The 23,181-nt window shown below is 38.0% G+C and overlaps 1 protein-coding gene across 5 annotated transcripts in view; it reads right to left on the bottom strand.

Moving 5' to 3' along the window:
* Positions 1-23,181, bottom strand: part of WARS2 (tryptophanyl tRNA synthetase 2, mitochondrial) — a 112,265-nt gene that overhangs the window by 87,882 nt on the left and 1,202 nt on the right. The gene's annotated exons all lie outside the window — the stretch shown is intronic.

Here is a 23,181-nt window from a genome sequence, read left to right as displayed (position 1 = left end):
GAATGATACTCTGTCTCAGAAAAAAAAGAAAAGAAATATGTTTATCTTCTGGGTTCTTCCATGAAACAAAGATAGGTCAACTTAAAATAGGAGTTGTTAGGGAGCAGAAAAGAATGGCGGGTAGGAGATAGGACTAACGTGCAGCTTCCAGTTAGAAAGAACAGAACAGTGTCTGGAGACTCACTTGGTGAACTTTCCCTCCAAGAACCACTGCAGGAACATACCAGGAAAAGCAAAAAAAATCACAGACTCGTTGAAAAAAGTGGCTTCCTGCTGCTAATGCCACGGACAGATGAAAAACTGTGAGTTCCCAAAGTGTGAAAGGGGAAAAAGTTGGCCTCTGAACACATATCCTCACTGAGGAACCTAAAAATCCAGATCATGGGAGAAGGATTTAACCATATCTAGAGCTGAAATGGATTTAGGGAGCCAAGTGAAATATAAAAGTGGAAGAATTAGCAGAAGGAGCCCTGTAGGCACTTCCAGTCCTCAGCTCAAACCCCAGGGAAGCCATTCCGGGCCTTATCTCACAGAAGTCCTTGGGGAAGGAAAGGCAGCCAGTGGAAGTGGGGAGAGGCCACAGGGTAAAGGAAGCTCCTAGCTGAACTCTGTAATAATTTCACTGAGCACGAACTTCCCAGAGCAGAATCCAAGGAAGGGCAGTAGAGGGGAGTGAACGGAAAGTGCAGATACAAACACAGAAGTCACAGCCAAAGGTGCAGGCAGGCAGGGAGGTAAAGACTAAGAGCCCTGCTTGCTTTATCAGCTGGAAGGCTTTTAGGCTAAGGTCAAGACCTCAGCCTTCTCTCCAGCTGCCTGTATATAAACTCAGTGCAGTTAGAGGGGCATGATAACAGTGAGAATGGCCTTGCTGGCTGGATGGGAGTGGGGCGAGGCATGTTGCTGCCAGCTTTCCCCCACTTCCCTGGTGACCTGTATGATGCAGCAGAGGCAGCCATAATCCCCTTGGGAACATAACTCCATGGGCCCGAGAACCACCCATCCATCCCCCATAGTGGCTGCAGCAAGCCCCGCTCAAGGAGAGTCTGAGTTCAGACCTGCCTAACCCTGTACTCCCCTGATGGCTTGTCTCTATTGGCCCTGGTATCCAAAGACAAAAGACACAATCCCTTGGGAGCTCCACGGCTCTGCCCATCACCTGAGAAACCTGAATACTCATCCTAGCCAATGTAAGGCAAGATTATATACCCCTTCTACACTCTCTTGAAAGTGCCACTTCTGGCTAGAGGGCAACCAACTCAACTCATGACAGAACAACCCTGCTCCTAAGAAAGAGAAAACAACAGCTAATTCCACCATGTGCAACACCCTGACTAACCAGAGGTTCTGAGTCTGTCCACGTGACAACTTCACTGTGAGCATAACCAGCGTTCAAGAAAATCAGTGCACTAAACAAAACTACAACCAAGGACTCCCACAGAGTCCACTTCACTCCCCTGCCACCTCTACCAGAGAAGGTGCTGGTATCCACAGCTGGGAGACCTGAAGATGGATCACATCACAGGACTCTTATAGCACTAGCCTGGATCCTGGTAGCCCCACTGGGTGGCTAGACCCAGAAAAGCAATAACAATGACTGCAGTCTGGCTCTCAGGAAGCCCTATCCCTAGAGAAACAGGGAGAGCACCACATCAAATGATTACTCTGTGGAACCAAAGAACCTGAAGAGCAGCCCTTGAGTTCCAGATCTTTCCACTGAAACAGTCTACCCAAATAAGAAGTAACCAGAAAAGTAATTCTGGTAATGATACAAAACAAGGTTCTATACCCACAAAAGATCACAGTAGCTCTTCAGCAATGGATCCAAACTAAGCAGAAATCTCTGAATTGCCAGAAAAATAATTCAGAGGTTGATTATTAAGCTAAGCAAGGAAGCACCAGAAAAAGGTGAAAAACAATTTTAAAAAATTTGTTTTAAATAAAGGATATGGATGAAAAAGTCCCCAGAGAAATAGATACGGTAAAGAAAAGACAATTACAACTTCTGGAAATAAAAGACACATTTAGAGAAATGCATAACACATTGAAAAGTATCAAAAATAGAATCAAAAAAGTAGAAAAAAAAGCTTCAGAGCTCAAAGACAAAGCCTTCGAATTAACCCAATCCAATAAAGACAAAGAAAAAAGAATTTTAAAAATGAACAAAGCCTCCAAGAAATGTGCGATTATGTTAAATGACCAAACCTAAGAGTAATTGGTGTTCTTGAGGAAGAAGAGCAATCTAAACGTTATGCAAACTTATTTGAGGTAATAATTGAGTAAAACTTCCCTGGTCTTGCTAGAGATCTAGACATCCAAATATAAGAACCTCAAAGAATACCTGAGAAATTCATTACAAAAACATAATCATCTACACACAAAGTCATTAGATTATCTAAAGTCAAGACAGGAAAAAATCTTAGGAGCTGTGAGTCAAAAGCATCAGGTATCCTATAAAAGCAAACCTATCAGATTAACAGCAGATTTCTCAGCAGAAACCATGCAAGCCAGAAAGGATTGGGGTCCTATTTTTAGCCTCCTTAAACAAAATAATTATCAACCAAGAATTCTGTATCCAGTAAAACTAAGCTTCATAAATAAAAGATAAAGCCTTTTTCAGACAAACAACTACTGAGAGAATTTGCAACTACCAAGCCAGCACTAAAAGAATTGCTAAAAGGAGTCCTAAATCTTGAAACAAAACCTCAAAATACACAAAATAGAACCTCCTTAAAGCATAAATATCACAGAACCTGTAAAAAAGTAACACAATTTTAAAAACCTCAAGGTATTCAGGCAACAGCTAGCATGTACCTCACATCTCAATACTAATGTTGAATGTAAATGGCCTAAATGCTCCACTTGAAAGATACAGAATGGGAGGATGGAAAAGAATTTACCAACCAAGTATCTGCTATCTTCAAGAGACTCACCTAAACCAAAAGGACTCACATAAACTTGAAGTAAAGGAGTGGAAAAGAGATATTCCATGCAAATGGATATGAAAAGCGAGCAGGGATAGCTATTATACCATTATACCAGAAAAAAACAGACCTTAAAGTAACAACAGTTAAAAAAGACAGAGACATTATATAATGTAAAAGAATTAGTCCAACAGGAAAACATCACAATCCTAAATGTATATGCACCTAACACTGAAGCTCCCAAATGTATAAAACAATTATTACTAAACCTAAGAAATGAGATAGACAGCCACACAATAATAGTGGGGAACTTCAATACTCCACTGACAGCACTAGACAGGTCATCAAGACAGAAAGTCAACCATGAAACCATGGATTTAAACTAGAACAAATGGACTTAACAGATATTTATAGAATATTCTACCCAACAATTGCAGAATACACATTTTTTTCATCAGCACATGGAACATCCTCCAAGATAAGACCATATGACAGGCTACAAAACACATCTCAATAAATTTAAGAAAAATGAAATTATCTCAAGTACTCTCTCAGACCACAGTGGCATAACACTGGAAATTAACTTCAAAAGGAACCCTCAAAACTATACAAATACATGTGAATTAAATAATCTGTTCCTGAATGATCCTTGGGTCAACAATAAAATCAAGTCTTTTTAATAAAGGCCATTCTGATTGGAAAAAAAAAAAATTACTTGAGCTAGATGATAATACTGGCAGAACCAATCAAAACCTCTGGAATATAGCAAAAGCAGTGGTAAGAGGAAAGTTCACAGTAACAAATGCCTACATCAAAAAGTTTGAAAGGGCACAAATAGACAATTTAAGGTCGCATTTCAAAGAACTAGAGAAACAAGAACAAACCAAACCCAAACCCAGCAGAAGAAAAATAACAAAGATCAGAGCAGAACTAAACAAAATTGAAACAAACAGAAACACAAAAGATAAACAAAAACCTGATTCTTTGAAAAGATTAAAAAAAATTGATACACTATTAGTGAGATTAGCCAAGACAGAAGATCCAAATAAGCTCAATTAGAAATGAAATGAGAGATATTATAACTAATACCACAGAAATACAAAATATAATTCAAGACTACTATGAACACCTTTATTCACATAAACTAGACAACTTAGAGGAGATGGATATTCCTGGAAATATACAACCCTCCTAGATTAAACCAGGAAGAAACAGAAACTATTAAAAAATAATAAGTAGTGAGATTGAAACAGTAATTTTTAAAAAATTGCCACCAAAAAAAAGTCCAGTACCACACTGATCACAGCCAAATTCTATCAGACATTCAAAGAAGAATTACTACCAATCATACTGAAACTATTGCAAAAGACGGAGAAAGATGGAATCCTCCCTAACTCATTCTATGAAGCCATCATTACCCTAATACCAAAACCAGGAAAGGACATAACAAAAAAAGAAAACTACAGACCAATATCCCTGATGAACACAGATACAAAAATATTCTATAGCTAACTGAATTCAACAGCATATCAAAAATGACCAAGCGGGTTTCATACCAGGGATACAGGGTTGGTTTAACATACACAAGGAAATAAATGTAATAATATACCACATAAACAGAAATAAAAACAAAAATCATATGATCGTCTCAATAGATGCAGAAAAAACATTTGACAAAATTTACCATTGCTTTATGATTAAAACCCTCCGCAAAAATTGGCATAGAAGGGATATACCTTAAGGTAATAAAAGTCATCTATGACAAACCCACAGCCAACATTATACTGAATGGGGAAAGGTGGAAAGCATTTCCTCTGTGTACTGGAATAAGACAAGGATGCCCACTTTCACCAATTCTACTAGCAGGAATAATCAGACAAGAGAAAGAAATAAAGGGCATCCAAATTGGTAATGAGCAAGTCAAACTGTTGCTCTTTGCCAGTGATATGATCGTATACCTGGAAAACCCAAGACTCATCCAAAAAGCTCCTACATCTGATAAATGAATTCAGTAAAGTTTCAGATACAAAATCAATGTACATAAATCAGTAGCATTGCTATACACCAATAGTAATCAAGCTGAGAATCAAATCGAGAACTCAACCCCTTTCACAACAGCTGCAATAACATAAAACAAAACAAAATGAAATACTTAGTAATATACCTAACCAAAGAGGTGAAAGATCTCTGCAAGGAAATCTACAAAACTGCTGAAGAAAATCGGAGATGATAAATGAATTCAGTAAAGTTTCAGATACAAAATCAATGTACATAAATCAGTGCATTGCTATACACCAATAGTAATCAAGCTGAGAATCAAATCAAGAACTCAACCCCTTTTACAACAGCTGCAATAAAATAAAATAAAACAAAACAAAATAAAATACTTTTAAAAAATAAATAAATAAAATTAATAAATAAAATAAAAAACAGCATAGTACTAGTATAAAAACAGGCATATAGGACAATGGAATGGAATAGAGAACCCAGAAATAAAGCTAAATACTTACAGCCAACTGATCTTTGAGAAAGCAAACAAAAACATAAAGTGGGAAGGGATACCCTATTCAACAAATGGTGCTGGGATAATTGGCAAGCCACAAGTAAAGGAAGGAAACTGGATCTTCATCTCTCACCTTATATAAAAATCAACTCAAGATGGATCAAAGACTTAAATCTGAGACCTGAAACCATAAAAATTCTAGAAGATAACCTCAGAAAAATTCTCCAAGATATTGGCCTAGGCAAAGAGTTCATGACCAAGAGCCCAAGAACAAATGCAACAAAAACCAAGATAAATAGATGGGACTTAATTAAACTAAAAAGCTCCTGTACAGCAAAAGCAATAAGCAGAGCAAACAATTCATAGTATGGGGAAAAAAATCTTCAGAATCTATAGACCTGACAAAGGACTAATATCCAGAATCTACAAAGAACTCAAACAAATCAGCAAGAAAAAGGCAATCAATCCTACCAAAAGTGGGCTAAGGACATCAATAGAGACAATTCTCAAAAGGAGATATACAAATGGCCAACAAGCACATGGAAAAATTCTCAACATCACTAATCATCAGGGAAATGCAAACCAAAACCACAATGTGATATGACCTTACTCCTGCAAAAATGGCAATAATTAAAAATAAAAATAAAAAAACAATAGATGTTGGCCTGGATGTGGTGAGAAGAAACAGTTTTACACTACTGGTGGGAATGTAAACTAGTACAACCACTTTGGAAAACAATACGTAGATTCCTTGAAGAATTAAAAGTAGAACTACCATTTGATTCAGCAATCCCACTACTGGGTACCTATCCAGACAGAACCAGCCTAAATGCCCATCAGCCAAGTGGGTAAAGAAAATGTGGCACATATATATATAATGGAATACTACTCGGCCATGAAAAGGAATGAAATAATAACATTCACAGCAACCTGGATGAAGTTGGAGACCATTAGTCCAAGTGAAGTAATTCATGAATGGAAAATCAAACATAGTATGTTCTCACAAGTGAGAGCTAAGCTACGAACACATCATGGTATAAGAATGACAGAATAGACTCCGGGGACTTGGGGAAAATGGGTATAAGGTGGGTGAGGGAGAAAAAAAAGAAAAGTAAGAGAAACTGGGAAGGAAGGAAAATACAGCTCTCTGAGAAAAGGGAAAAAAATGTAGGAGTTCTTATCTTGGGTTTATGGACTTGTGAAACTGTATACAAAGTTTTGAGAATGCATATATACATTTTCCAAGATAGAAGGTGCACATTTTAATCAAAAGAAATAGTAACCCCACCTTATCCCCTCAAAAAGTGTTAAGAACTCTGAGGACAAGACTTAATACAGTTACTAGAAACAGATTAGGCATATTAATGTATCTAAAGAAAGGGTATGTCCCCTTGAGAAGTGGAAGCTTTAAAAAAGCAGCTCTACGTACTAGGAAAAGTTTGGCCTTGCGTTTTAAAGAACTACCCAAGGGAGTTAGCACTATGGCACAGGTGGCAGTATGTTGCCCAAGAAACAGGTGTCCCATACTGGAGATGGGTCTTTGGATAATGATAGCTTGATTGCCCTACCCAATGAGGTGCCTCAGTGAACTCCCTTTGCTGTGGTTCCATACCCATCAAGCTATCGTTTTTGATAATGTGGCTTCCCAATTAAATCTGGCTGTAAGTAGAGACTATGGTAATCAGTGAAGAAAAGTAGTTGGGATTCCTCATCACTCCATCTACATATAAGATATGTGTGTGTGTTGGGAGGGGGGGTGTTTGTGACTGTGCAAGAGCATGCACTTGTGTGCATGCACACACACACATTAATGTTAGCCTATAAAACATTTTCCTAAATTGGCTTCCAGCATGTTCCCATTTCCTAATTCTCTTATGCCTACCTGGACAATAGTATCTTGTCTGGTTCTACTCATCATTCCAAACTTAATGTTGGAATGTTCACAGTCTCAGTAGTTGAACTCCTCCCTTTTCTTCCGCTTCCCTCCCCTCTTCTCTTTCTATGCCTACTGCACAGATAATCACACCACATCTCAAGGCTTTACGCACAGTCTATACAGAGGACTCTCAAATGTACATCTCCATCTGCACCTCTCTCCTGTGCTTTGGTCTCACGTATCTAACTGCCTACCTGACATGTCCACTAAGGTGTTCACTAAGCATTTAAACTCAATTTGCCTAAAACTTAACTCCTGATAACTCCCGATCTTCCCTCCCAAAATCTTGTTACTGTTGCATTGTTTACTATCTCAGTAAATTGCAAATTCATTATTCCAGTTGCTCTGGCCAGAAACTTTGGAAACATCATTGACTCTTGTTTCTTTCATCCTCCATCTAATTAGTCAGAAAATCTTATTTATTCTACCTTCTTTAAAATAAATATTCATGCCCGGGTGTGGTGGCTCATGCCTGTAATCCTAACACTTTGGGAGGCCGAGGTGGGCAGATCACTTGAGCTTAGGATTTTGAGATCAGCCTGACCAACATGGCAAAACATTGTCTCTATTAAAAATACAAAATTAGCCGGGCATGGTGGCACATGCCTGTAGTCCCAGCTACTTGGGAGGCTGAAGCAGGAGAATCACTTGAACCCGGGAAGTGGAGGTTGTAGTGAGCTGAGATTGTGCCACTGCACTCCAGCCTGGGCAACAGAGTGAGGTTATGTTACAACATAACATAACATAACATAACATAACATAACATGGCAAAATTAATATCCAGAACCTGATCACACCTCATAAAACAATCTTCACTACTCACCCTAGTCCAAGCCACCATCATCTCCTGCTTGAATCCTGTAGCCTCTTACATGGTCTCCTTGCTTTTACTCTTGTCCCTCTTGTAGCCAGAGTGAGGCTTTAAAACTGACATCAGATCACGCTACTTTTCCACATAAAACCTTCCCATGACTTCCCAATTTAATCCCAGAAAAAGCCAAAGCCTTTACAATTGATTCTAAGATTCTACACAACTGACCTCTCCATGTCTACCCTCCTATTAGCCATCTGACTTCATATACTAATACTACGGTGATCAGCATAATGCAAACCACCTCAAGGTTAGGGTCCTGGCTCTTCACCCGTTAGCTGTGTGCATTCTGTTGCTTGTGTGACAAGTTGCTTAACATCTGTTTCACAGATCCTCATCTGTATTGTCTTACAGGGTTGTTATAAGAATGAAATGAGTTAATACTTGTGAAGTATTTAGAAAAGTATCCAATATATAGAAAGTACTATATAGTATTTGTTAAAGAAAATGCTCTCTCTCCTGCGGCCGTACTGGCCTCTATGCTGGTCTTCAAACATTCCAGGTTAGCCCCCACCTCATGGCCTTTCCATTCTTCCTTCCTCCTCCTGGCATGTTAGTCCCCCAGATGTCTACTTTGTACATGTTCTCACCACCTTCAGGTCTTTTGTGAAAAGTCACCTTCTTGGAGGCTTCTGCTGACCAACCAATTTACAGCTTTGAAACCTCCTAATTCCTGCTTTGTTTTATTCTCCATATCACTGTTATCTAACATACTATATATCTTACTTACTTGTTGTCTGTCTCTCCTACTGGAATTTAAGATTTTTGTTTTTCAATGGTCTATCTCCAATATCTACCACATCATAAGTACTCAATAAATATTTACTGAATGAATCAATATTATAAAATACAACTTTATTACTCTCATGAATTAGAGATGAGGACAGAATTCACCACGTGACATATTCAAATAATCCTCCATTGAACAGGGTTTTTTAATCATTCACGAGACATTGGGTCCAAAAAGTTTTACATGACTATATAAATGAGATAAGAGTAGATGTTTACATTTATTCAGGTCTCTGTTGTTATCTTTCCACCTCTTGAATACTCTTCTAAACTGATTAAAGGGTTAGGATGCTGGCCCTCTCTTTGCCTCAAATTCTATTCTCTAAGAGAGTTCAATTAGCAGGTAGACTACCGATCCAATACACTAGCATTCAATACATTTGTTGGATCTCCTCAACCTTAATCCTTTATTCCCATGTTATACCCTGGGCCTTGCCATCATATAGAATTTCTCCATTTTTGAAATCATAAATGTCTATATTCTACTCAGTCTGCAACCTTCTACCTTTTAACCCTTTTATCCTTAAATCCCCACTATATCTGCTCTTCAAGTTTATTTAGAAATCATAGCCTCTAATTTTTTCCATTTTTTGCTGGTACAGCAGTCTCTACCTGTCTTCTCTTCTTCCCTACCCAGCCTGGCCCCAAGGTCATCACTTGGACCACGTTCTCCTGAGCAACCTCAGCTCCCCTTGCCATAGTGTCCCAATAGTGAAGACAAACACTCTAATCCTGGATCAAGGGTAAAGAACTCATTCACTTACTTACTTACTAGCTAAGCAGTTTTGGGAAAAAAAAAATGCAGAATTTTGTTCCAAATCTAATTTGTGATTTCTAATTTCAATTAGGCTCTGAGCAGTGTTTACCATTTTTAAAAATTAAAATGATACATACAGTGTGCTTGGCACTGTTCTAGATAGTCGCAAATATTAGCTCACTGAATTCTCACACTCACAGTAACACTCAGAAGTAGATACTATTTTTTTTTCACAAATAGGACTTTTTATTTGCCACTATTGTAAGTCTGAGCTTTAAAGATTATTGGACTGGTGGGTCATATCCATCAGCTCGTTTTAGCACCTGTCTCGTCCCTGGTGGCTTTTCCAGAACTACCACCTTCACCATGAAGCTCCACAAGTTTTCCCAATTCAAAACTTCTTCAGCATTTTTACCTTTCTAACGAAGACATCATGGAGAGGATAAATACACTGGCAAGCGTTTTCTATGTCTTTTCCAATGCTGTCTGGAATCAATTTATTAATCACTTCTTTCAAGACATTTGTCTGCACCTCTCAGGTCATCATTTCCATCATCTTCTTCAGGATTTAGCAGACCTGTTGGTGCTGAGCATAAGAGGTCTTCCATATCTGACTGTTGCATTTTTTACTAAAACCAACATAGAACAGATGAAGCAAGTAACCATCAGTAGTCTTGACATCAACATGAGCATCAATCATCGTCCGCCATTTTTTGACCATGGAACACATTTTGTCATGGGTAAGATCCATGCCATGGAAGTTTTGCCCTGAACATCTTCAGTAATCAGCGTGAATTTCCTAAATGCAACTTGATCATTCTGCAACTCAGTATGACACTTCAAACACACTATCCTTGAGGCCATCAGATGCAATTTTGGTTCCTTGGGTCCTGGTGACTAGCGTCTTTCCAGTATTCCTTATATTGAACATAGTAGGTGCTTTCACATCATACCAATCTTTCTTAGAAAACGGATCAACCACTTTCTTCTTGGCTCCCTTTCTGCAGCCTTTTGTAAGGTGCTTGTTTTTGCCAACTGCCGTGGTGCTGCTCAGAGCCAAAAACTGGGCTATATACTATTATTGTCTCTGTTTTATGGATGAAAAAACAAATTAAGGCACAGAAAAATCAAGTGACTTCACAAGGTCACACTGCCAGTAAGCAGTAGAACTTACTAGCTCCAAATCCTGGCAGTCTAGCTATACAGCTCAAGCTTTTATCTCCATGTTCTTCTCCATGTTATAAATGAAAATGAGGTATAGAGAGGTTTAGTAAGTTGCCCAAGGATACCCATTTAAATATTGAGTGCAAAAACTCTGGTTTGAATGCAAGGAGTCTGACTGCAGAATTCATACACAAACCCAATAACCTATAACATCTCCTCAGAACTGAAGCCCTCTGAGAAAATCATGCTCAACAGGTTTTGGGGCTCCCCAACTTCCCATGCCATTCTCCGCAAACTTATCTAGACCCACACTTATCTCTACCTTTCTCCCGCTCTCCTAGTGTTCAGTCATTTGCTATGGACGACATGTTTTCCTATTTCTTCCATCTCTTTCCTGTGTTGTCAATCTTTTTCTATGTTTTATTTTGTTTTTGTTTTTTTTTGAGATGGAGTTTCGCTCCTGTTACCCAAGCTGGAGTGCAATGGCGCGATCTCGGCTCACCGCAGCCTCTGCCTCCTGGATTCAGGCAATTCTCCTGCCTCAGCCTCCTGAGTAGCTGGGACTACAGGCACGTGCCACCATGCCCAGCTAATTTTTGTATTTTTAGTAGAGACGGGGTTTCACCTTGTTGACCAGGATGGTCTCGATCTCTTGACCTCATGATCCACCCGCCTCGGCCTCCCAAAGTGCTGGGATTATAGGCGTGAGCCACCACGCCCGGCCTGTCAATCTTTCTATCTTCACTGGCTCTTATAGTCATGTTCGAGTTTCTTTCATCCTAATAGACGTTACCGTCAAAAAATTTTTTGGTAAGGCCACTCTTTATAGCTCCCTTCACCTGCTCATTCTCTTCTCAATCAGGATCTTCCAAAGAGCAAACCTCACTTTCTCACCTCTTCTCTCATGGTAACTAAGCTTCTGCACCAATAACTCTTCTAAAGCTTTTGTTGCTAACATCTTTAGTGATAATAGCAACTGTAAATTCTTTTAATTTTTTTTTTTTTTTTTGAGACAGTCTTGTTCTGTTGCTCAGGCTAGAGTGCAGTGGCACTACCTTGGCTCACTGCAACCTTCACCTCCCTGGTTCAAGCTACTCTCCTGCCTCAGCCTGCCATGTAGCTAGTTAATTTTTGTATTTTTTAGTAGAGATAGGGCTTTACTATGTTGGTCAGGCTTGTCTCAAACTCCTGACCTAGATGATCCATCCACCTCCCAAAGTGCTGGGATTATAGGCTAAATTCTAATGGATAATTCTTAGTCTTCATCTTTGAAATTCTCTACTCCCTTGGAATCCTTAGATCTATACTCTAATGATTCTTCTCCCATCTCTGTCTCCCTGTTTTAATTCCTCAACTCTGGTCTCTTCCCCAGGGTTTGAACTGAGAGAAGTTTAAAAAAGCTTGATTTAACTTTTTCCCCCTACTATACATGCTTTTTTCTTAATGATCTCCCTGTAGAAAATGCAATTTAAATGGTATTCCCATTTAAATTGCAGTAATCCCATCAGTGGTCATGGCTTTGTTACTCCTTTTTGAAGAGCCGTTCCTCTTGTTCCCTGTTCCTTCTAACTTGTGGTAAAAATGGAAACTGGCTGACCCTACATCTACACAAGGTCAGTCTAAAGGTAAGTATCTGAATTCCAAAGAGACAGGTATCATGGAAGCCTGACCAAAAAGTCTGCTGGATGGAAAAGACAGAGGGCAAGCTGTGTCTCTATATTAGTCATAGGTATGCTAATATATTGTCAAGCAAAATTAAGGAAATGTGGTCTGCTAAAGAAGTTTTGTTCTATTTTAGAACGTGAGAAACGGTGCAGGAGATATGTGGATGCTGAAACACTGAAATTTCAAAGACACTTTAAAGATTTATGGGTATAAAGAATAACTGGTTCTGGATTTTACAAGATGTCTGGCCACTGTAGTCACAGACTGCAAGAGAATGTTTGTGTCCTCTCAAAATTCATATGCTGAAACCTAATTCCCAATGTAATAGTATTAGGAGGTGGGGCTTTTGGGAGGTAATCAGTGGCCGCATAAAAGAGATCCCAGAGAATGAATCAGTAAGGAAGCCCTCACCAGACATGGAATGTGTCAGCACCTTGATCTTGGACTTCCTAGCCTCCAAAACTGACAAATAAATTTCTGTTGTTTATGCTACTAATTCTGTGGTATTTCGTTATAGCAGCCTCAATGGAGTTAGTCATAGATTTACCAGAAAGATGCTGCTATCAAACCCGTCCCCTTGGCCAGAGAGAGAGTGGCTCACATCTGTAATCTCAACACTTTGGGAGCTGAGGTAGGAGGACCACCCGAGCCCAGGAGCTCGAGATCAGACTGGACACCATAGCAAGACCTTGTGTTTAATTTTAAAAAAGCCAAATGTGGTGGCCTGTGCCTGTAGTCCCAGCTATTCAGGAGGCTGAGTATCACAGATCACTCGAGCCCAGGAGTTCAAGGCTACAGAGAGCTATGATTGCACCACTGCACTCCAGCCTCGGCAACAGAGCGAGACTCTGTCTCAAAAAACAAAAAAATCCCATTCTCTCTAACAAATATGATATAGGACAATTTAAGGTTTTATTAAACATGTAATGACAATGTGGTAACCCAGCATAGCAATAAAGCTCTCCTGACCAACTACTGTAATACCACTGGCCACTTTAAAAAAAGAAAATATAAATTTTTTGCAAAACCTTGGCTGTATAGATATAAAAATATGCTTGAATCACATTACTCTGCATTTATTAAGGTGCAAAGAAAAATGAAGTTGCATTAGCTTACATATGGCCTTACTGTCTATATTGTGTAATACTGCAGTGAGACCTAGGGCTGTTTTCTCCATCTATGCAGGGCATACCAAGATCTACAGAGCAAAAGGGCTACGCATGGTTTGACAAGCTGCTTAAACGGGACTTAATGTGGGTAAATGAGGAAAAAAGAAAGGCAATGTCAATACAATAAACGAGCTTTTTATTTCCTTTGTAAGTTGAAGAAAGCACACTCTTGATTATAATAGTAAAAACCACATCAATTGTATAGATAATATGGCACATTTATTGAACTAGACAGTCCTTTGAGGCAAAACCATATGCAAAATAAAATCTTTTCATCTTAATCCTATGTCTGCACTTTTCTATATACAGATGTAACAAACCTCAGTATAATATAACGAGGTGGAAAACCCTAGTATAATTAGTGGTACCTGTGAAAAATACAGTTAGGTTCAGAGTGACAGTAACAGTCAGTTAAGCAACAAGTTGGAAATCCACACCCTCTCAAAGAATCATTTAAATAAAATTGGTATGATCTTCCAATCATTTATAAACCTGGATACTTTGGGCAATAATAAGATCACTTACTAACTGCAACAAACATTACACATCTTTTGTAATTAAATAAAAATACACACAAAAATGTATGGTTTCAGTTCAACAATCTTGATGACAATGCTATGCACTGGCTCATGTGTTGTCCCATTGATTTTTTTTCACTGAATTCATTCACTCATTAAATCCTTATTGAGCTCTTTCTGTAACAGGATGTTATGATGCCAAAGATTTAAGAATTAAATCTTTATTATTATAATAACTCATTTTCTCACACACAGTTATCACAGCCAGCGCACAACAGAAAGAGTCTTCCTGTCTTTCATCACTGGTGGTGGCCTCCAGAAACATACTGTCTGCTGAGGTCTGCCTGCTGAGTGGTAGCCTAAGCTGCACCTGTGGTACAGTGTACACTAAACTGTTTTCTGCTGAGGTGTGCATACAAGGTCTAAATGAAAAAGAGCATGCTCTTCCATCTATCTTAAAGCAAGCACCTATAAAGAGAGACAAAATATAAAGGATGTGGGCTTTTTTCTGTAAGAAAGGTACAATGTCCTATAAAATTTCAAACTGGAAGCAATCATTTCCAGCTTCAGAACAAAGTTTTTGGAACCTATATCTGAGGTTTTTGTTGTTGTTGTTGCTGTTTGTTTTAAAACATTTTATTGTGATATAACTGATATCACAAAAAGCTGTACATATTTTGTTTTGTTTTTAAAGAATGATAGAATACAGACAGATAAGGTTAGGAAGAAAGGCCTTTCCAAGAAGAGGTAATGACATTAATAAGGAAGTCAAAGGGAACAGCTCTGAGGAAACTTGGAAATTTATGAATTCTAGGCCAAAGGATCTATGTAAGATAGCAATGGTCTAGACAGAGACTTTGGATTCAGACTGTGCAAAGTTTTAAATGTTTGTCTGTGAAAAGTTATGAGGAACTCCCCCAGGTTTCTCAGCAAGGGAACAACAAATTACAGCTCTGCTTTTGGGAGTTTAATCTGGTCAGACTGATTGTGGAGGATGTGGTGGGAGGGAAGAATGGTATGGCAATGGGAAGAATCCTACTGAGTGATGAGAGTAAAAGAGAGAAAGTTGCTGGATAAAATTATATATAATTGAAGAAGTCATCAAGCAGGGAGGACCTACCAGGTGCCGTGTGGTAGCCAAGGAACTTTACATATGGTAGGATTTCAAATCTACATAATTTCCCTACAATGTGAGGAGTATTATTAACACGTTGCAGATGAGACAACCGAGGTTTAGGGAGGTCAAAAAACTGCCTGGCATCACACAGTTAAAATGTGGTGGTGGAGCCAGGCCTGGCTGATCCAAATAGTCATCATGCATGGTGTGCTTTCCCACACTTCCTCTTAATGAAGAGCTAGTCAACTTTAAGCTGACAAGTACAATGTTCGTGTGAATGTTTATCCCTATGAACTTGTGTCTCTAAGTTACTGAGTCTGGATGTCTCACAGCTTAGTGGCACAGGAGTAGCTGGAAGGTTGTCAGCCATGGGAAGAGCCAAAGTTGGCCAGGTAACTAGTAGTCATGGTGGGGGGCCAATCTGGCTCTCTCCCCAGGACTGGCAAGGGTTCCAGATAGTCTGGTCCTTGACATCTCCCTTGGGGCTCCACCTTCGCACTGCACAATTACCCTCAGCCCAAGAGACCTCTTCTCTTTTCCAGCAAATTTATGAACTGGCTGCTCAGACCATTCTCCCCACAGGAGGACAGGAATCCAAATCAGGGATTTGAGTAAACAGTTCCATTTCCCTTCACTATTATATTCTCCTGCTTTCCAAAAGGGGTCCAAAGTAACACAGTGAATAAAGAGTAGGCCTTATTCATATAATAAAGTTGAGCAGTCCATGCAAAGTCTCTGTTCATGAGGAGTATGAAGAAAAGTTCATGAGAAGCCCCTTGTTGGATGTATAAAATGAATTATGTCCAATGTTGCTAATTTTAAAACTTCACTGGCACTCTGATTAATATACTAATATACCCACCTTAATACTGCATAATTAATGAGTTATAGATCTCTTTAATAACTCCTTCAAAAGGACAATCTTTTAGAATACAATTATTCCTTGTCCCTTGCAGAAATGGCCCACTATTTCCATATCTCCCACCTTCCCACTTTGTACTTCTGCTACTTCTTGAAGAAAGCACGCTAGCCATAAATCCCAACTAGACCCCTAGATAGCAGTCCCCTGGTCATCCATCAGTGTTAGCTCTCACCACCTCTCCTCTGCCTGCAGGGCTCTGTGCAGGTTGACCTTTCAGCTATAGACTGTGTATAAATAGAATTTCCTACATGCACCTTGGGACTCATGTGTTAAAAGCCCTTGTTTTATACACGGTAATCCTAGTGGCAGTAGCCAAATAGAGACATGGAGATAAATTTACAAGACAGTTTTGCTTCTTTTTCATAATTCATTGAGCCAAACAAGACTGTAAAAATAGCAACAACAAAGAATGATTTATAATTTCTACTCTACATGTCACCGTGGCAAGATATATAAGTGGCTTTCATGAAACAGATTTGAAAGTTAGAAGGCAGTTATCAGCAAATTAACGTGTACTTTGTTTCGGAATTTACCATCATTGTAGTTAGTGCATAGGGTTTGAAATCAGGCTGGCTGGCTGTACATCTTGGTTCTAACACTTGCTAGCTATATAACCTTAAGTTACTTATTTAACCTCTCAACATCCTCATCTATAAAATGGGGCTAACAGCACCTACCCCATTGAGTTATGAGGATTAAATGAGTTAATAAATGTCAAATATTTAAAACTGGTTTTGGCACACAGTAAGCATCCAATGAATGTTGGCTATTATTGCCACCACCTCCACTATCACGTTTAGTAATAACTGAAATTATCAGACCAGGGCCCAAAAATGAATTAAGCATTAAACTAATTTTAGTCCAAATAGGATAACAGCCACTGAAGTAAAACTTGAACACTGATATTTACTTTATATTCATCATCATTACAAAACTAGTTTTTTTAAAAAAAAAAAACGGAAGGCACAATAAAAGTTTAGTCAGTGAGTAAAAGTTTTTGATGGCTAAATAGATGAACTTTGCATGTTGTACTCAAAAGTAAATGAGAATGTGAAGCATTCTGAAAACTAGAAAGTACTGTATTAGAATAGAATATTATTAAAGAGAATAGATTCCACTTTAAAATGTTTTACAAGGTAAGATGTTATTTTATTTTATACTTTCAACCATCTTACTGAAAAATCTGTACCTACCATCTCAAGGAAATGGGATAAGAAGCAACCTAACCAAGGTCATTCAGAGTTCCATCAGTGGAGTTGCCTGCCCTATACTGTAATGAGTCACAGTCAGAACATGAGGATAGGAATGAAGGAGAAACTGAATTCTTGCATGCTGTTTGGTGTATCCGCAAAGAATGCAAAGGATGTAGAAGTGGAAGTTGTAAGAATATCCATGAATTAAATATCAGGGCCAGGCGCAGTAGCTCACACATGTAATCCTACACTTTGGGAGGCCAAGGCAGGCGGATCACGAGGTCAGGAGTTCGAGACCAGCCTGACCAACATGGTGACTGACACCCCATCTCTACGAAAAATACGAAAATTAGCCACGTGTGGTGGCGCACGCCTGTAATCCCAGCTACTCAGGAGACTGAGATAGGAGAATCGCTTGAACCTGGGAGGCAGAGGTTGCAGTTGGCTGAGATCATGCCACTGCACTCCAACCTGGGCAACAGAGCAAGACTCCATCTCAAAAAAAAAAAATCAGATTGGCTTCCCTCTGCTTTTTAGAAGGCAAAGGGAAAAAAAAGTTTCTTAGCCAACCAGAAGTAAGTTCAATTAGAACTTTCTTAATTAGAAATGGAGGAGTAGCTCAAGATAAACAAGGAAGATTTTGTGGCAAGAAAAAAGAAAGCTACAGATGAATTTTGGTTCAAGAGTAGAAACCTAACAGAACTCAGGTGATAGGTCGGTGCAAAGACCTACAAATGACCTTGCTATGCTCAGTAAGCAGAGAAGTTAAGAAAATCTGTGAAGTCTCTGAAGTGGAGAAAAAAAGATAGGATATTGTTAAGAAATGGTAGACAGAAAACTGTAAATGCCTGAGCAGAGTTAAATTAAGTCAAGCTGGAGTCAGCATATCATCTCTGTGATTATAAATTATCTCTTGGCATCTAGGGTCTCACACTGTGGCTGAGTAGCTTCTACCCTAAAGGAGTAAATTTCTTTGCGGAAATTTAGAAGGAAGATTTAGGCCTCCTGTTGTAATATTCAGAAGAGAAACTCTTGAACTCCTGAATCGTGGCAGCAGAATACGGTCAAGCAAAGAACTAAAATAAGTGTTCTCTGTGAGGAGGCTAGAGGCTGGGTTAGTTACAACAGTGAGAGAGTGAATCCAAAGCATTATCTTTGTGCACGAAGACCTGCATGTTAGGCAGAAATAAGCCGTAAAAAACAAAGGAGGCAAGAAAATGAAAGAAAGTTGTTTGGCTGCTATTACTTCATGTACTCTCACGTAGCTTAAGAGCAATAGAACACTGTATTTTAGTTACAAAATACATAAAAATCGAAGTAAATACTCTCAAACCACTCATTTACAGTGCAGCTCCTTAAAAATAATCCAGCCATCATATGTGGTCCTGATCAACAAACTTACATGGATATTTACAGAAGCCGCGGTATTTTTCAAACTACACCTTAAGAAATCCAAAACTGTGTGGTACCATCTCGGGAGCCCCTGAGTTGTGAAGTAAGTTGGCGGAGGGTGGGGGGGTTTGGGTGGTGATGGGGGAGAGGGAAATCAAACAAGCAGAGCTAAAAGTACTCCTCTGCTTCTTAAATCAGAAAAGCTTTGCTTTTATCTGTTTTATAAAACAGGGATTCATGTAAGATTTCATTTGATAAAAGATACTCTTGCTAAAGTGGGAAAAGCATAGGCAAGACTAGGTTTGAACTTTGTCACTTGCTATCTATTACTCTGTAACTTGGGAAAGTTACCTAACCTCTCTGAACCTTAGTTTCCTCTTCCATAAAATGGGAAGAATAATATTTACAAATGGTTGTGTGACTAAGATAAAGTATGCATAGCACATACCATGAGGCTTTAGCACATAGCAGGAACGAGCTATTAGTTCCTTTTCTGAAAGACACGAAATATAGATACAGGATAGACAGACAGGCAGATGGGTTTTGGGTTGGTTTTTTTTTTTGTTTTTCAGACAGGATCTTACTGTGAAGTGACGCAGTCACTACTTACTGCAGCCTTCTGCGGCTCAGGTGATTTTCCTACCTCAGTCTCCTGACTAGCTGGGACTACTGGCATATGCCACTAAGCCTGGCTAATTTTTTGTATTTTTATAGAGAGAAGGACTCACTATGTTGCCCAAGCTGGTCTCGAACTCCTGATCTCAAGAAATACACCTGCTTTGGCCTCCAAAGTGCTGGGATTACAGGCGTCAGCCACCGTGCTTGGCCAATAGATGCTTAAATAAACAAATTTGTATAAATATAGTTATGTAAAAAATATATGTATTTGTGTGTGTGCATACATATATTTTTAACAGCTTCTATAGACAACTTTTCCATAACTTGCAGTCATTCAAAAGATACACTGAGAAAGAATTTGGGGGTCAGCAGCATCACTCTCTTCGAAATTTCCAGGCCGTGGCTGCCATAGTTTCTGCTAGCATAAATCCTCAGCATTCAGCTACTGTTCTTCCTCTGTATTTTCAACAGTTACTATCAGTAGTTTTCATTAGCTGCTCAAGCTATTTTTCAAACAATTTAATTATTATCATTTATAATAAAGTAGGTCAGTTCACAAAAGCAACCAACCACAGAGCACTTTAAACAAATAGACACACCAACTGAGATTAAAAGGAGCTTGAGAGTGGATCCGCACACCTTTATTTGCCACGGAGAGATGAAGTAACGTCATCAAACTGGCAGAGTAATCAACTAGCAAAATCCCCAGATGGCTGCTGCAGCTCTTGAACACATACCATGCTGATTAGCTCATGCTGCCTGTTGCAAGGACAATACATGGCAGGGAAAAGCTAAAAGTCAGTGGGAAAACTACCCCAATTTAATGTCATTAACATTGCTGAAACCTACACTAACAAACACTAATTGCAAAATGTGGAAGGAAATGCCTGCATTAAATTTTACCATCCTAATTCCACCATTGTGTGACATTGGGCAAGTTACTTAACTAAAGTCCATTTCTTCACGTTTGAAATAAGGTGCTAATACCTGCCTTAAGGCCTTGTTATGAACAACATCTCTTCGTGGTATTCTTGCCAAAAATCCATAACCTGAGTCTAATCACAAAGAAAAATCAAACAAACCTAAATTGAGAGACATTCTGCAAAATAACTGACCAGTTCTCTTCAAAAGTGCCAAGGTCATGAAAGGGAGAAAGTGTATAGATTAGAAAAGACATGACAGCTAAATGCAATGTGGGATCTTGGATTTGATCTTGGACTAAGAAAAGGGATAGTGAAAAAAACTAGTGAAATTTGAACTAAGTTAACTAAATTAATACTATTGCACCATATTAGTTTTTTGATTTTGATAACTGTATTATAATTATTCAAGACAAAGGTTGGCAAAGAGTATACGGAAATTCTCTGTACCAATTTTGCAACTCTGTAAATCTAAAATTATTTTTAAATTTAAAAATTTAAGTCTTGTGAGAACTAAATACAGGGTCAAAAATTTTAAACCATGCTTATTTTTTGGAAGGCAAAATTCTTCATCTAACGGCTATACTTAGCAATCATTAACAGCAAGAACATTATGTGAATACTGGTCAAACCCAGGCTAGGAACCGCTAATAATGAAGCATGTTCAACTGCAATAAAATGTGGACAGTTTATTATACTTCAACTGAATGATAACAAATATCTTTGCAAACATCTATTAACCATCAATATTTCACTCTTTGCACAATACAATCATGACTTATGCTTAAAGAAGTATGGATTCTGTGTTTGGCCAATGATGACAGGCTTGAATTTACCTATTACCATCAACATTTAAACGTAACATGTCAGATCTTAATTCCTCTGACTCCGCCCATCTTGTCAGATTTCAACAGTTTTCTGTCAGGCAACACCTGGCAAAATAAACGGTTTTCATATAAACTGTAGACATCCCATAATGAGTATGGAGTGACGTACTGTTATTCTTGTTACTCTCTATTTTTTATTTTGAACTTGAGTTTACATCAGGCCTTGAGAGGTAAAAGCCTGCATCTGAGATAAGCAAAGAGAACCCATGCCAAGCTTTTTACCCAAGATTTTGTTTTTAAAAAAGAAAACACTAAAAACCATCAAAACAACCCTAGGAATCACAATACTTTATTAGTTGCAGTTTCTAACATAGCACTGCTATGGCTCCTTCACTTTTGCTTTCCACCTCAGGAAGTAAGTTCACAGCCAAAACTAATAAAAAGTAACTTCGCTATTTCTTGGTTTTTGATAGAACCATTCATATAACAAATACACATTTTTTCCCATTATGCTATCCTCTTGCAAAATAATTTTTGTTTTCTACAAAGCTTATGAGATATCATAAAAATGTCTAATGCATCTGGTTTAAGAATCCAATGCTTCTTTCACATATTTCTGCATCTGTTCACAAAATCCCTTTAACTTCAAAGGAAGCTTTTCAAGAGAAAAAGAAGATACATACAGGAAAAGTGGCCATAAATTTTTAGTAGTCCTTTTCTAAGGTCATTTTAATAACAGTACTATGGAACAAGTATCTTCCTCAGAAACCTAAAATATCACAAATGGTATTAATGACTAAAGATTTGTTTAAAGATTTATGATTTCAAAACTTTTTTCTGGTTATAAAAGTGTATATCTTCAATTTAGACATGTGAAAAATATGGAATGCTATAAAAGGAAACAAATAACTTTTAATCCATTATTCAGGAAGGCCAAAGCAAAATAGAAAAGTTAAAAATGTTTGTTCCCTTCCAGTCTTTTTATGTATATGTTTATATAAATATTTATATATAAACATAATATTGTAATAACACTATGAACACAATTTTGTATCTTTTCAAAAGACCACATTAATCTTTCAAACCATCATTTTCAATGACTAAAATTACATGTAGATTTATACTTTAGAAAAATATTCTCACATTTAATTCTTATTCTACTCAAAGCTAAATTAAAGGTTTAGAAACATTCATCTGTACTGGAAATTCTACATCTTGAAACAATTTACATTAATAATTAACTTTTATAGCCCTATTCATAAATGCCACTAAAACAACAGTAAAGATTTAAGAATTTTTTTTTCTTTAGCATTTATACTGACTTGGTGTCTGAAACTTCCCTGGGCCGACGGTCATTAGCAGGCTCTAGTATTTCTTTTCTCTTCGATTCACTTTCTCAAGACATCGTCAATTCTTTAGTATGGAATAAGGGGAAGTTTGGATCCAAGGTGTACTTTGATAGCATAGATGTTAATGTGTTATTAATTATAAATAATCAACTAATTCTGATTCTGCAGAATCAAATGCTCAAATTTCAAGGAGAGGAATTTTTGATGGATTTATCTAATTTTGCTGCTGAGATTTAAAGTAACATTTGAATAATTATTTGTTGACAAGGAAATTTCTGGTACATATTAATATATTGGCTTATAAGAATGTGTGAGGCTCACAACAATAAAGAAAACGAAAGTTCAAAAAATTTATGACATAAATAGAAAAATAACTTGAACTTAAATCTTGGTTTTCATAATTACTCCCATTGGCTTTGTTTTGGCTTCATAATCATGGAACTATAGATTTCCCAGAGGTTGAAGGAACATTAACATGTCAATCAGTCCAACTCTTCCTCCACCCAATAAGCACAAAAAAAAAAAAAAAAAAAAAAAAAAAAAAAAA

The sequence above is a fragment of the Cebus imitator genome, unplaced genomic scaffold (assembly GCF_001604975.1).
Source record: "Cebus imitator isolate Cc_AM_T3 unplaced genomic scaffold, Cebus_imitator-1.0 Scaffold32, whole genome shotgun sequence".
Lineage (NCBI taxonomy): Eukaryota > Metazoa > Chordata > Mammalia > Primates > Cebidae > Cebus > Cebus imitator.
The sequence above is the reverse complement of the archived record's forward strand: the minus strand, read 5'-3'. Positions and strand labels throughout refer to the sequence as shown.